Here is a 16,922-nt window from a genome sequence, read left to right on the forward strand (position 1 = left end):
CCTTTTTACTTGAAGTAGGGTGGAAAAAATCTAATTGATTGCGATCAGGAAAGCCAATACTTTGAGATGTTGTCTAGGTTATTGGATTTATTGTCCTTTTTCAGCAGTCTTGGCCATTACTTAACTGTTGGATTAATTGTATGCAGAACAAATCATCTGCCATTTCATTTTATGACTCATTAGGCAAGCACAGCAGATAACCATCACTGAATTTTGGTGTAAGAAGATTTCAAAACTTACACTCTGCTAATGATACTAGAATTAGGAAAAGCAAATACCTTGCTGTGTGCAAAGGTCAGAGTAAACCCTAATGGAACATTTATCTACCCCAAAAGTAAAATCAATCAGATTTCTGAGCCTTGTGAGAGGTGTAAAGCTGAGGCAGGATGGAGAAACTGCAGGTGACTCTTGGTGACACTAAAATTGAGCACTGTCACCCACAGAACCCTCAACATCACCAGGGTTGGGGCCAGCAGGAGCGTGCCTGGATTTTGGGGAGGATGATGGAAAATGGAAGAGGCTTTACAGAAGGTCCCAGCTTGCCAAGTCTGCACCCTGGTGAGTTTTCTGGAGGTGTCTCAGCCCTTTCCCTCTCAGGCTGTGCCCTCCCCAAAACCCATCACCATCTGTGAAACCTCCTGAGCTCCAACAGCTCCCTCTGCTCCTGCACAGGRGAGAATTTTGCAATCTGGTGAGGCAGCACAGAGGATGCTGATCACACTCTGCAGTGCCTCCTGCAGATCTGGAGAGAAACGGGGGAAAAAAGCAGAAAATGATCGTTTGTGTACCAATAAAACTCTTRTTTCTGTGTGGGTTTGTGCTCTTTGGGGTGCAGAGCATAAGACCAATTAAATTAAATTGCAGATGTGTCTTTGCTCTGGATTTCTCTCTCTTTTTTTCCCTGGAGATTAAGTGCTTATACTGTTCTTCTTCAGGGAACTAATAATAAAAAGAACAGCAGTAATSTCTCACTAGTGCCATTAAAAGTATCTTTTATTTTAATACTCAGCCCATATATTTGTTGCAATCTGACCTTTAAAACTGTGTTTAATGTCAATCAAAGCATATTCATTTATCTTCAACATTTTAATTGCTGTTCTCAATATTGATCCCATTTCACCCATTTTCTACACTTATTGTATTGAAAATATAACATTTACTTCACCTTTCGTTCTTAAAATATTAAAACCATGGGAAGTTAAATCCTGGTGAAACCTGCTGTCAGAGATAAAATGTTTTTAGAGGATGGAAAGAGGCAAGTAAGACATCTAAGAAGCCAGCACAGAGCCCTCTAAGTCTTGCTGAGTTAGGAAAAGTCTGTGCATGTGGGGTGACTCCCCCCAGGTCGAAATCTGGAAAAGAGGACAGAGCACCTTAAGTGTTCACTAAGAAAAATCAAAGTGTGAATCTGCAAGAGATGGCCTGTGGCAAGGAAACCCACGTTACAAAGACATTACAAATCCCCAGGAGAGCAGAAGGRACTCTTTTGGGTTGGGAACAGGRTGGAGAAGTGCAGAAYTGGCTCTCAGTCCCTCRGTGACTGCGTYCCTGCYCCAYMTCTCTGCTGCCACAGCTCWAAGGGTGGATCCCACCTGAGAGATYCACAGGAGCAGAGTTAAAACCACTTTGATCCTGTCCTTTTAAACCAATCTCATTTCTTATCTCCTCCCTGCCTGCACTTGTCCCTTCTGATGGAAAATTCTGGTGATCAAGCAGCAGGGAGGCTGTTTGGGAGGGTAACCCCAGCMCWGAACAGATGAAGTCTTTGAAATCCYTTCCTGTCCYTGCTCACAGCACGTTCTCAGCCCTGGCATGATGYTTGGGACTCGTTTGGCTTAATCCTCTTCCTGATGAATGAGTTCTCATAAATCCAGGACAAACTCCTCATTTTTCTTTTCCTTTTAATAGAACTCCTCTGGAGCTGGCACCTTGTGGGGCTGCTTTGTCATGGCCCGAGCTGCTGTGATGTTCTCCTTGGAGTAAATACTCAATTGTTTCCCCCTCTCCAATTTACTTTTCTCCCATCATTCCGTGTAACTGCATTAGGTGGGAAAGATGTCTCAGATGTTTAGCAAGAGAAAGGATTGCTTTGTTGTGCTTAGGAATGGAAACATTTCCTTGTTCTGCCAGCTTTCCTCACTTAAAACTAAGAAAACAAATAACTGGGGGCTGTCTGAAGAGCAAGTTGTCCCCACAGCACAGCAGCCCAAACCTTTACAGCGTCATCAGCTACTGCTTGCAAAATGTCTTACACTGAAAAAACTTCCTAAAATTGCTATTACGATTATTATTAATTTAATATCATATGTATATTTGTCCATAAAGTACTTTTCTCTGCCTTAACACCACAGACTCATTCATTACCTCAGAGCTTCTCACCCTTCCTTTGTTTGCTGCTGCCCAAAGAGTGCCATGGAGAGCTCTATCATTTCCTCAGATACATTTTTTTTTCCTTTCTCCTTTTCTATTTCACTTCATTTAACATACTAAGTACATGCTAGAAGTGTAAAAAGAAGAATTGCCGTACATTACCATCTGAATGCAACGAGAACCCATTTTATGCTGCCTTAACTTTGGATTCCTAGTGCTTTGAATGCAACTGGGGTAAGCATTTTGCTTAACAATGGGGTGCTATTRTTAAGAAAATAACAGTTAATGGCCATATCTTCCTGCTCTAAGAACTCTCAACTGCACTGAAACATGAGGCAAATCCATTATTTTGCTGCTCTAAATGAAAGCACYGCTATAGGTGAGATGTTTAGATTGTGCTGCCAAGCACTTTCCTTCCAGCAGAACATAAGCTTCTCTAATAATTCAGCTGACAATAGAAGTATCTAAAATACTATGATTTATTATTTATTAAAATAATATTTATCATTATTCATTAATATGAGTTATTGCTAATCGTCTTAGGAACTTAAACCTTCTGTTAAGTCTCTAAACCTTCTGTTTAAGTCCCTTAGTGCTGAGGGTCATTTTTACTGACCTCTTGAACACCTTGGGTGCCTGGTGACAAATTTGGAATGGGAGGATCCCAAGAGCCAAGCACAGGCTGCAGTGCAGGCAGAGGGGACATGAGGGGCTGTGACAGGGATGGGGAGTGTTAGGAAAATTAATCCACAAACACCAGAGGTTTTATGTCCAAAAAGGAGACGGAGGAGTCCCGCAACTTTATTCATGAATAAAGGAAGAGATCATGGGCATTTCCCATGGGGTCTCTCCAATTCATGGAGAATGCAGCCTCTTTTATCCCAATTTCCTGGCCGTGGTTCCCTCTCTCTTTCCCCATTGCTGAGGTCCTTGAGAGGTACAGGCTGTCCGAAATGCCCAATGAAACCCCCCCTTCTATCATCCATTGCCCCCTTTCAATAGCCATCTCTGTGTTTCTGCTCTTGTACTCTATTAACATAGTCTGGGATAAGTCAATCAAAGGAAATCCTATGGAAATCCTTCCCATTGTTCCCTTCTATCTCCCAGTATCGGCCTTATCTTACCCCCAGAATCAGAGTCTGTAAAGACATTCCCTTCTCATTCCTTTCAGGAGGACACGGGTGGCTGTGATAGGAATGGGGGGACACGAGTGGCAGTGACAGGGATGGGGGGACACGAGTGGGTGTGACAGGTGATGGGGGGACATGGGTGGCTGTGACAGGGATGGGGGGACACGGGTGACTGTGACAGGGATGGGGAGGACACGAGTGGCAGTGACAGGGATGGGGGACATGGGTGGCTGTGACAGACCATGGGAGGACACGGGTGGCTGTGACAGGGATGGGGGGACACGGGTGACTGTGACAGGGATGGGGAGGACACGAGTGGCAGTGACAGGGGTGGGGTGGACAAGAGTGGCTGTGACAGGTGATGGGGGGACATGGGTGCCTGTGACAGGGATGGGGACCTGGCAGGGTGACAGGAGCCCTGTGCAGGTGAGCGAACACGATGCCAATCATGGCGCTGGTAACAAGCCCTGCCACAGCCCCAGCTCTACTTTTCCATTATAATGATCCTGTGACAATYTGAAAGGTCTCCCAGGTGGCCAGAGCTGTTCTAAAACCCACAGGCATTCATAAAGTCAGGAGAGCTCGTGGCTCACTCGTTGAATTCATCAACCCTGGCGGTTCCGCGGACGAGAAAGACACGGCGAGTTAGCGCTCAGCAGAGCGGGACCAAGGACTCCCAGTGCTCACCCTAAAAAGATCTGGCATTAAACAGGCCAAATGAGGCTGCTCAGAAGGGAATGAACACGGATTGTCTATCAATCTGTCAYGGTGAAAACGAGCCCCAAGCAGAGGCATTATTGCGCTCCTGGACAGGGATGCACGGAGCTGCTGGGATGTGGGCTGAGAGAAATGTGTGAAATGAAACGACGCGGGAGCAGCGAGAGCAGGGAGAGATGGAAATGAGGGCAGAGATGTTATTGAGGCAGACAGCCCAGATCGCCTTGCAGCTACCAGCATATGTGTCAAATAGCTGGTTGGTCAAAGAGTTTTAGTCACTGTTCTCACAGCTCCTCATCAGCAGAGCCTGACGAGAGTCACTGAATTAATTCCTTCCATCCATGAGTTACTTTTAGAAATGCAACTTTCCTGCCTTTCCTCTCTCCACTTCACCAGCAYTTTAAAACACTCCACAGAAGTTTTCAAGGGGTTAAAATATATAGCCCCTCTATTCTATTTTGAATCATGTGGGGTAAAGTTTCGAATTCCTGACATATTAAGTGAAAATAATTCTTTTGTATTTTGAACTACTTCCAATGCCATCTGGAGCATTTTAACACTAGATGACTCGCTAGCAACCAGTATAAAATCCAAAGTGCTTGTAAGAAAGATACATGGCTACAAGTTATCCTATTAGTATGCAATGGTTTATTTTATAACTTTTGAAGATACCCGGCTCTAATCTGCACGCAACTCCAATTAATGTTAATGGGAATTATGTGAACATCCAGAGTAGTTATATGGCCCTTAAACTCCTGGTACAACAACTCTCATTGTCTACTACTCTAAATTTGCATAAGCAATTAATGTCTCATTAATGTCTCATTAGGAACTCATATGGTGTGAGGGAGGAAAGAGCATAAGTGCCTCTGTGAAAACTGCATTAGGTCACACATGAAAATGACTTTACTGGTTTAATCTTGTTTTGTATTTGTATGTGCAAAAAAAGGCAAAATTTCAGAGGCACAGTTTGGCAGAGATCAGCGTGGCTGCAGAGGGGTAAGGCACACCTGCAGGTGTAGAAGGTGTTTCCATCTGAACACAAGATTTTTAGGCAGGAACCAAAAAAGCCACTGAGCTCCTCTGAGAGCAGAGCAAGCTCAGCCCATGTTCTTTGGTGTCTGGGGTTTGGCAGTTCCCACGTTTCACTTCAAACAATGGAGCAGTCCCACTGAAGCCAAGTAAAGACCTTTATTTTGCTGCCCTGGAGCCATCTTTATCACCCCTTTATCTTTGGGGAAATCCAGACCAGGTTGGTTTGAGGTTGCTTTGGAACATTCAATGAATGCAAAAAMCAAACCCAGGATTTGGGGCACGGCCTCACCAATGCCCAGAACAGCAGGGTGGTCACTGCCCTCGTCCTGCTGGCCACCAGGACACTGGGAAAAGCCCAACTCATCTGCAATATTCCATGGTGCTGAGAAGTTCTGGTGCAGCAGCCACAGGGAGGGTTTTAAGGACCAGCATCTAAAGGAACGAGTGAGTGACTGATATATCTAAGAGGGTCCACTTAAAAACCAGTCAGGATTTGGATGGAGAATCCGCATTGAGCTGCCTGAGAGAACCCACTGCTTTCCCAAGGAAATCTGATGGGATTCATACTCTGAACTCAAAGAATCTCCTGTCTATTAACTGAAAATGTAACTAAATGCTCTTGGTGTGTTGATAAACCCTGTGAGAGCACACCCAGCGCTCTGTTAGCTGTTCCTTGTACCTTCAGCATCCTTCTGGGRTGTTCCACAACAGCTGTAAACAGCAGCAGGTTTATTGGGGAGARCCCCAAAGGGACCCCACAGCTCTCAGACGTGCACTGCTGTTCCTCCCCATGATATTCCAGCTGCAGAGGGAGGAATTTCAGTGATGTGCTTTCAGTTCAGCTCATCTGAGCACTGCTCCTGGCAGCCACAGAGCCTTGGGCCAGAGCTCACAGCTGGCACACCAAAGAGAGCGTGGAGTGCTCTGATTTTCAGTGGAAAAGGAGATGAAGGAATTTAAATTTAAAGGATGGTGCAGTCCGAAATGAAGAGATGTGAGCAGTTAACAGTGCAGTGTCCAGATGTACCTGTGGTGATTTATGGAGAGTATTTTTCTGGATGAGCTGTTTGTTATGCAAGKACATGGAGTTAATCCAGCGCTGATTTGTCAGGATATGGACCACAGCACCTGAAGAATACTCCTGGCAAATATTTCAGATCCAGCCACTCTGAACTGCATCTCTGAGACCTCTCAAAGCTGCCAGAGCTGATGTTATCTGGACTGAAGGAACACGTGAAATGAAAAATGCKTCTGCCTGGGAAATGGTGAAGATCTGGGAAACTGAACTGGTTTGAAATGGTTGGGTCTGGTTCTCTCTGCTTTGAACCAGTGTGAGGCAGTTTGGTCTGGTTTGAACTAGCTGGGTCCAAACAGGAGGAACACAGTGGAAAACTTAATACTTCTAAGCTCATGGTTTGCACACTTCAGTGGGAACAAGAGGCAAAACACTCCCAGTGTTCATCTCCACAGTTCTGTTTTGCCCTTTGTAAGAATTGAGGCACTAATCAATATTTCCAGAAGTGAGCATGGTGTTAAAAATAGTTTTGATTAAACAGTTGTACTGCTAGTGGTTTTRTTTAAACAGAGATTTAAACGCTGCAGACAATCTGTTAAATTTTAGTAGTGAATGTACTTTATTAGGCTACAGGACTCACTTTGGACTTGACAAGCCAAATTTTCCATCACCTTTTAATTAAAAGTCTTTCTGCAAAAATACAATTTATCTCCAGTTGAGACAAGAGCCGATGTGAATAGAGCCTGCCTCCATCTCAATAGATCAGCCCAAAGCACCAGATGTTTTCTGTGAGGAATAAAAGCCTTTTGGCTTGGGGATTTTTTTTCTTTTCTTACTTGGAGTCCCCAGGCCAATGCCATGTTGGCATTGAACAGAACAATCAATTGGATGGTTAATAATGATGATTTCTTTGGGCTTTGATTTACTCAAGTGAATAATCAGAAAAAAACATTTGCAAAAGGAGGGCGAGTAATTCTATTCTCCAGTGTGGCTTTAATARRGAAATTAAAGGAAGAAAAATAAGCACAATATTGAGATACAAACGAACAAGACTGTGGGAAAATGTCAAACATARGAAAAACTGGTTGGTCCACATGCTCTGCAGGCAGAGCTCCACACATTTCCCTGTGAACCCCCTGGAACTGAGCTCAGCTCTGCAGCTGTGTCACCCAGCAGAGAGGTGTCACAGGAGAAAGGGGGTACAAGTCACAGCCCTCACTCTTCTCCTCATTTCCCTAATTGTTSTCAGACTGAAATCTCAGCCCCACAGCTTTCTCACTTGTTCCCAGTTGGACACTCAGCCATAAAGCAAACACGTGCACTGCCCGTGCTGACAGACCTGGCTCTCAGGGTTCAACAGTTCACCTTAAAATAGGAAAACTTCCTTTTGCCAAAAAAATATTAGACCGTCTGCATAAGCAAACTTACTGGCAGGAGTTTTCTCCCACATTCTTTCTCTCCTTTCTGCTTAAAAAATTATCTTATTAGCAGTAGACCGTGTAAAAAAGATTCAGCATTCAGATCCTTGAGTATAAAACACCATCACAAAGTAATAAAAGAAGGGAAAATGCTTCTGTGTCCTGAGATGTGCTAAGGCTCCTAGGAATGGCACACATTTCTAGCATCCTGTTTGTTTTTCTGGTATTATGGAAAAGTGTGTGTGCAATACAATTTCCAGTGTTTCACTTCTCGATGCCTTGTTAGCARCAATTGCAGCTCCCGGGAGGACTGAGCAGTGTAGTCTCTGTTACTAACTCTGTATGGAGGGAATCTTTGGGGAATTTCATACTTCACAGTACAAGCTATCAATACAAAAAATCATAACAGCCTCTGGTTGAACAAATATTGCTGCAGTTACTGTAGAGGCAGGGCTGTTAACTCTTTAAAGCCCCTTTATCTGGTGTTCTCATTTCAAACCCCATTTATCTCGCAGTTATCTGAGCTTTTGCAAGTTCTATCTGTCAGACTGTAATCACTTTTCTTCCACCCCTCTCCCCAGCACAGTAAATAAAGGCTTTTACATTTTACCTCCCAAGCAACTATGAAATGCCTTTGTTTTTGAACACAGTAGAAAAAAAAAAACAAAAACAAAACAATGTTGTATTATTCAGTAGCCGTGGGAAATAGTTCTTTATTTGGATGCAATTAAACTTAAATGGTTAGTTCTGCTTTTTATCAAAAGCCTCTATGAAATATGTATAAACACAGCAATCTTTGCCTGCTCATTTATTCACTTTGAATAAACTATGCAGAATGAAAYTGAGCTTTATTTCAGTCTTGCTCTTAATAAGGTGGATAACTAGCTAGTAAGTTCTCAGGACRTGTTACATGCTGTATTGATCTTGTTTCTTTAATCTACTTCCAGAAAAAATAGGGGCAGGATTCTTGATGCTGAGTGTTTTTCCCTCACTGGAAGTGCACTGAAATGGGTGGATTTGGGCCCATTTATTTCTCATTAAGTCCAAGGGCATTTTCTCATTGATGGTGACATGTGAGAGCCTGTGGCTGATTCTCACCGCGGCATCAATCCACAGAGCTCTGCAAATCACAATTTCATCTACAACGTTTCTTAAGCTTTCTGCCCAAAGTTTTTGGAAGCGGGAGGAGTTCTAGCTGGAGTTTTCTGAGAAGTGTTRCTGCAGGGAAATATTAGGGGAAATAGAGGGCAGCTTCCATAAGAAAGAGCAAACTTCCATAAGTTTGGTACAAAAATCAGCATCCATGGTGCAAAATGCTGCTCTCAGGAAGAAGCAGAGCTTGCTCAGTCCAGCCATGTGGCTCCAAATATTTGGGCCTCCTTTCTGCACAGAAGAAAGCAGAACTCCCCACCTCCAGTTCAAGATCTATTCCACCAACATTTTGCTTTCTTAACCTCTAAAATGTGATCATTTTCCTCCCAAAGGAAAACCAGGCTAATTTCCATCATAATTGTGAATGGAAACTTGYTCACAACCAGGGGAGTTCCTGCACAATGGAAATGTTGAAGATTTCACAGGTTCACCATCAGATGGTGAAGCCACAAAGTTATGAAAAAAGATCACGTTGCCTGGGCAACAATTTTTCCAGAGTCAGCAGATCAGTCTTGCAACTTATTTTTAGCTTTTCTCAAGGAGAGAAATACCATGGCAGGGGAATGCTGGAGACAAACAAACAAAYGCACTGATCCTAGAAGCAGTAAAAATATTACTTTGATTACATTGCTATGAAAGAAAACACAACCTAGACTTCTGCAAAACAGCCCAAACCCYAAGCTTTTAAAGTGGGAATTCAGGTTATGCATGGCAAACCCTCTGATTTTGTACCTATTTGCATGAGCAAAAAGTCAGCTACTAACACACAGAAATGTCTCGTTATACACCTAAGAGATAAACACCTTTCCTTGCACAGAGCCCAAAATCTGTTCCTCCAAAGCAGCTATAATCTTTTATTTAGCAAGCCCCTGAAATTTATATTCATATTGCAGGCATTTCAACGTTTGTGTMGTGTAAATATATTTCAGAATTTGCCACTCTTCTCAGCTGTCACGAGTTTTATTTTTGAGCTTGCTTATGTAAAGTGGCATTATAAAAGAAGTGAAACAAAGGAGATTAAACCATGTACAATTAGTTAAGATGTTCAAAGATAGMTTTTATTACCATTTATGCTTGTGAGCAGCAACAGGTGCTCATGAATTCAGGAGTCACACCGACTCTGGTGCTGCATTTTGCTCACCAAAATTACACTGTCTCTAAGGAAACAGTTCAGATATTTCAGGGGGAAGCAGTGGCCAAAAAAACRTTTGCTGAAGAAGCTGAATCTCTGGTTGAAGAGGTGTTATTTCTACCTCTGTGATGGAGAAACTTCCCCAAGAGCAGTGGACCAAGCCTGCAGACATTTGGGAAGCAGCACTTGTTCCACTTTCACGGATTGTGCCGTGCTCACAAGCACACTTGAAACTCATTTTTTTAAGGAGAAATTCTCTCTGACAGCCACTTTCCAATCAGCTTCAACTGTTACCTCTCCAACCAGCAGAAGTTTAATTTCCCAGCTCAGTGCAAACTTCTGCTCAGGGTTRCATGTGGAGAGGACACTCAGGTACATATTTTATTCCTTGTTAAGCTACTGAGAACAGTCCTAAAGAGATTTCTTGTAAATGCAAGTCCGASTATTCTCTCAGACACGCATGAGTGCTTTACACAATTCCACAGCTCTTGTTCATCCCAGCAGCTGCCAAAGGCCTCTGTCTTTCTGGACCTGTTGTGGCTTGCTTGTGCTCAGGGCCTGCAGAGACAGGAGGAGAACAGAAATAGGAGAAYAGAAATAGGAGAAGAGAAATAGGAGARYAGMAATAGGAGAAYAGAAATAGGAGAACAGAAATAGGGTTTTGACTGTAATTGCCTGTTTGGAGAATTTTCTGTCTTTGGAGCGCCTGAGCCAGGATAGTCTGAGTTGGGGTGGGTCTGGTTTGGTACTTTCAGCTGTCTGAAAGTGAGGATATCACATCAAACCCCCTCTCCTGTACAAGAGGTGCACCCAAGGTAAGCAGATAAATGGGAGGAGAGGGAAAGAAAGACCAACTCCAGTATGGAGCCRCTGCCCTCAGCCAAAACACGTGACATCACTTGCAGCATCTGTGCAAATTGCCCCACTCTGGGAAATTTCCACAGCTCCTTGCATAATTCTAGCCCAACATTAATTAATAACATGCACTAATCTGCACTTAAGCTCCCTTTGTAGGCAGATGCTGATATGACCCCTAGCTAGGAGCTGCTGTCTAGGTCGATCCATCATCTGCACACTCGGGCAGCTCGCCTCTGCTCGGGAGCTCAAACCTCAGSAGCGCAGAGCAGCCACTCTCTCAAATCATGAATCCCTGGGTATTTTTTTGCATCCAGCTCCTGTCTGTTATTTCTCCATAACTGGGACRCACAGTGACTTCTACCCCCTTACCTGTCACCCTTAATTTGGATGGGAAGAGCTGAGATTCAGCTGTGTATTTCAGATGCTACCGGCATTTCCAAACCTGGTGCAATASGAGGGTTACCTTAGCAACAGTCACCATAGGAAGTCCTTTAAAGATGCCTTTCCCRAAAATTTTGCTTTTCAGAGATTTATACAGGTAAATCAGATAGAAAGTTTTGACGTGAGCTTACAAAATAGCGGCAGGAAAACAAGTGCATTGAGTTTGAATGCAAATAACTTATTTCTGAATATGCTTTGGAAACATCTCTCCCATTTAAACTCATGGCATTATACCCAGAAACTTGCACAAAAGCAAGCAGAAGGGATAATTTTTTTAGAAAAAGTTGTGAAAAAATATTCACCTTTGATAGGAATGAGCCACACCATATATTTATTATCTGTCATGTTAGGATAATTACACAGCTGGTTTATGAACCATTGAACTATCCTGTTAGTTGATGATGCTGTAGGTTTAGCTGCAATTCGTACCCAGTCCATCTTTCATAATAATCTAATAATGAGACATCAATTAATTATCACAGGTTTGAAGGGAGAGTGTGGAAAATGCCATCGCTTCAGTAATGTCTCGAGTAATATTTTATTTTCCCTTTAATTACATCCCAAAAGCAAATGCAGCCAATAGAGCAGCAGTGGAGTTACCAGCTGTAAATGGCAGCCCAGCAGACCATTAATCAATAGGCTCTCTGCAAGGAGAGAGCAAAACATGAGTCTGATTTTACAGGAGGCATAAGCAATAAAATACCTACAGCTAATGTCTAACGTGATGATTCCCTTTTACTTGTGCACCTGACACTGTGAAATATTACTGAAATAAGCTCTTTTCAAGAAGGATGYTTTCAGCATCAGTAAATCAGCATTTCACTGGCAAGGAAAAGAACCATCCTTATTTATGCAAGAAACGTGCTATTTCTAGAAGAGGCAGACATCATAAGGTGTTTTCTCAGAAAAAAATCACTGTTGTCCATGATAAAGAATTATTCATATCTGAAAGCAAGGCAGAAGCATGGAAGGTGAAGAATTTGAAGAGAAGCCTTCAAAGCTTTGTCAAGGCAGAGATCTGGTTGCAGCTCTGCTCTCTTTGCTCGTAGAATGGAAAGCTCTTCTCTTAGCACACATTTGCATGTGAACCCTTTAATAATACAAATTTCTAGTTGATGAGCATGTGAACCCTTTAATAAATACTAATTTCTAGTTGATGAGCCTGTAGCAGTGGTAAAGCCAAGTCTGCACACCAGAGGAGCCATAAACTGAAAGCTTTTTTATGGGAACAGGAGCAGAAATGCCTTGGAGAAGGAAGACAGYCCAAGAGCCATTGGGGGAACTGGGAAGCACAATCAGAAATATTTCTAATATTTCTAATATCTAATATTGCACTGGGCAGTGACAATCCTTTGTGCTTGCTGCCCGTTTGCCCAGCAGAAACAAAATTCAAAATTTGGTCCTGCAAAGGCTGTGTGCCGAATTGGAGCCAAAATACTGGGTCAGAGCCAGCGGCCTGGAAGAAGCTGTCCTTTTGGAAGGATTTATTTTTCTGCATTTTGTTTGATTTCCAGAGGCACAAAGGCAAAAAAAAGTTTGTTCCCCTGCAGATTTGTCCCCTCCTGAGCTCTGATCTCCCTTTCCAACACCTCCCATCCACTGCTGGAACACCTGAAGGTCTGCCCAGGAATTTATTCCCCTCCCTACAGCAGCTGTGGGGCTCCAATAACTGCCTGGATAAAAGGAAATGTTTAAATCCCCCAAAAGCCTTTTAAGAAGCCTTCAGGTACACTCAAAGCAGAATATTCAGGAAGGGTCAGAATTTTTTTTTAAATTGCAGAACAAATTTAGTTTTTTAAAGAGTTTGTGACAGGAGCAAGGGTTTGGGAGCAGGAGGAGCAGGGTTTTGCCATATTTCCATCACTTGTGCCAAGGAATGTCAGCTCCTGCACAGGACAGGTTATTGCSCAGAAAAACCTTCCCAATGGGCTCTGTGCTGTTCACACACCCTTTTAAAAACCCACTCATGAAGAAAAAAGCAGTACATTACACAGATTCACTGTTTCTAAGTGGCTGGAGTAAGGGCCTGATGGTTTTGAAAGGTCAGTCACGGTTATTGACTGCTTGGTTAGAGTACTAAAATCCTCTTCATAGCAGAAGCACTCGAGCACTGAAAAAATATCAAATCAGGCACCAGAAAATACCACTGTGTGGGACATGAAGAATATTGCAGAGCAGAAGAGCTTAGACAAATAAAAAACAATTCACAAGCACTTTTCACAGCTAGCTTCCAAGAAACAAAACCATCATTAGTTGTTTATTTTATTAGTTGTATATTTCTGCTAGCTGCAGAAAACCATTGCTACATTATGTTGGTTTTAAGGAGAAATAAGAAAATATTCTCCATGTGGTGTTCCCTGTTTGACTTTTCCTGTTTTGTGGCACTCCTGGTATTCATGCCCAGAGAGGTGACTTCTCTCCATATCCTTTCCCAAATGACTCCTCATTTCTTAGCTTTTTGTATCACCTCTGAGGCATTTGTGGATGAACTGGAAAAGTGGGACAGCACCTTTCAGCAGAACATTTCCTGTTGTGCCAGCTCACTGTTTGTGGAAAAACACYGATTTTATTAATCCTGTTCAGCTGGTCATACTTGGGACCAAGGGGATGAAGGTAAATTCCACAAAATAAGCTGAAATTTCAGCAAACTGTGCAAGGCACAGATGTCAGGGGGTTTCTTGAGTCTGCCAACACACACAGGGCTGCATCAAAAAGGGGACATTTAAATGCAGTTTTGGAAAATTGCACCAACAGACGGTGCCAGGGTGTCCCTCAGGGGGAAGATCACAACTGCAGTGTTAACGTGGGATGTCATCCTGGAGATACACAGGATGGTTAATCCAGGATTAAGGGATTACAGCTCCTTCTCCCAGGTTTCCAGCCTGTGCTACAGACAGGTTTCCATGGCTCACATGGCAGACAAGGACAATTGAAGTCATGCCTCCTTTAATTCTATGCCATAARCAGAACAGAACTCATCCCGGTATAKTGGGGCATTTTCTGGGGTTAAATCTTGGAATTGGGAATTAAATTGCCTCAAACATCACAGACCAACAGATCACATAGCTATGCATAGCAATATGTAATCTACCTCAGTTTGGGTTTTTTTCTGGTTTTGGAATAAAGGCATAGATTGACTGATCCAAGCCTTTAAGAACTTSTTCTTACAAACTGATTAATGAAATATAAACTGTGTGCATTTCAGGCCTCTCAGCATAGATGGGCTGGGACAAGGGGACCAAGGGGCATTCCAAATTCAGTATTTTTCTCTTGGAGAAATCTATGAGGAACGCACACAAAAAAATATGAAAAAAAAAAGCAGAAGAAAAAGAGGCAATTAGCTGATGTGTACAGAAACAGAATTCACTCCCCTTGGCTCACACACATTAACACCCAGAGATCMTCCCTGCAGGGARTGTGTTAAGTAAAGGATGGCATACAGGGTTTCTACTGCATTACAGAGAAATCTCCATTAACCTGAGAGGAAATGTGGACAATGTGCTTTATGAATTTCTTAGTGGGCACTTTAACTGAGCTGTAAAACACAGCAGTGTGGGATTGCCTCAGATCCTGCCATTACCAGGATGGAGCTCATGGCATTAGAACTGAGCTGTGGTGACAGCTCTGAGTACCTGCAGTCAGCTCCTTCCACAGCTTCAGTGCAAGAAATACCACAAGAAACGTAATTGGGACTTTGAAAAATGTGGCTTATGATGCTGAATAAAGCATGAACTTGGCTGGTGTTTGCTTTGAAGCTGGAGTAGCACCTTCTGTTTCAGTATTTGCTGCACAAGATGTACCTTGATCAGCATCAAACAGAGATGTCTTTCCCCACACAACACTATTCCTGCACGTGCTGGTGTCCATCAACAAATGCTGCTCAAAAATTTGTGAAATAATTAAAATCCACGAATTTGGGAATGCATGCTGCACGGGTGTATTTGCCAGATGAACTCTTGGATTCATTCCCTAATCAGAACAACACTTCCCAGGGTGTGACAGGCACAGAGCTGCTGTTTATTGGGTATTGAACAATAACCCCTGGAGTGCAGCTCAGCTGTCCCTCACACCCCTCTGACCTTCCACAGCCCATTCTGCCCATTCCTGTCACCAGGGCCACCATCCCCAAAGGCAGAGGTGGCCCAGCAGCCCAGCTCCACTKGCCACCAGAATGACACAAACCCCACTCTCACAGAGCACCAAATCCCCTTTTCCCAGCCACAGTTCCATCTGCTGGGGCTGGAATCTTCTGAAAATACTCAACCACTTTCTCAGAGCATCACTACAAAGGACACGTCTGTCACTGAWGGCAACACGAGCAAAAGGAACTTGAAATGCTGTGTTATCATCAGACCATTCAGGAATCAAAAGATCCCTTCAATCAATACCTAAATCCCAGTGCACTCAGTGCTACACAAGCATATAGTGTGCAGTCTTTAAGAACAGACAATCCAGGCTTGTTTGCTTTTTTAAATTTATTTMTTTTAAATGYACTTGTTTGCTATTCTACTTCTTCCATTACTGCTGTTCCCTGTTTGCCCTTTCTCTACTCAGCCTCACAAACTGGGGCAATGAAGACCAAGAAAAATGCCTTTATGCTGCAAGAATTTAATTTCCCCAGTGATGATCTTGTATTTAATGCACTTTGGGCAAGGCAGTTTCTCTGTCAAGTTCTACCCTTGCTGGTGAAGGAGAAAGACACGTCTGAAGGTGTTTAGTTCTGGCCAAAACACCCTTGCTGTGCTTGTGGGAGCTGAACCCTGCTTTTTCCTTCCAGAAACAGGTAACCTACCTAGCACACATGCTTCTAGATATTATCTGGTCACATGAATGGAATAAAAATGTTTTATTCCAAGCCTCAGGGTAAAGAGGAACCACTTTAGAGGAATTTTGGAGAGGACTGAAATCATGGCTGAAAACATCCCTGCCAATTATTCCCATTTAGGGAAAGAGACAACATTTTAAATCCCAATAAACAAGCTTTTCACCACAAAAACAAGACAACTTCTCATTTCCTGACTGCTTCTGTATGGAGAATGAATTCTTCACACCAGATAGCAAAAATATTCTTCTGAAAACTCAAACCATTCTCCATGGCAGTGTTTAGTTTATGTCCATTAGAGGAAGATTAATCATAGGGGGATAACTTTTGAAGATGAGCTGTGCACCACTTGGTTTGCACACCACTGTACTCAGCATATGTTTTCTGCTACACTTGACAGGTGGCACATTTTTTTATTCAAAACAATTAACATCAGGGTCAAAACGATTGGATATTTTACTTTCTGTTCCAGGTCTGGAAAAACATAATTAAAAATAATAGACAGGTGCTCGCTTTTATTTATAACCGTGTGCATAAACAGCAGTTAAAMTGGAAGAAAGTTACAGTATTGATGCCTCAAAAAGATCCACACAGTGGATCTGTCTAAAGACTGGCCCTGTCTAAAGACTCYTCAAGAATTCTGTGGTGTGTAAAATCCTACTCAACATTTCCTTCGAAAGWCTTTGCCTGGTTTTATCAATTCCTRGTTCCTTCTGCTTTTAGAGAAAAGAACACATCTCCTGTCAGCAGGTGCCCCCCCATCGCCTGTTACTTGTATAAATAAATTTTTAAAATGGTATAAATAACTCTCAAAATTCCAAATTGTAGGAGG

The sequence above is a fragment of the Malurus melanocephalus genome, unplaced genomic scaffold (assembly GCF_030028575.1).
Source record: "Malurus melanocephalus ecotype Western Australia unplaced genomic scaffold, MMel_1.1 scaffold_562, whole genome shotgun sequence".
Classification (NCBI taxonomy): Eukaryota; Metazoa; Chordata; class Aves; order Passeriformes; family Maluridae; genus Malurus; species Malurus melanocephalus.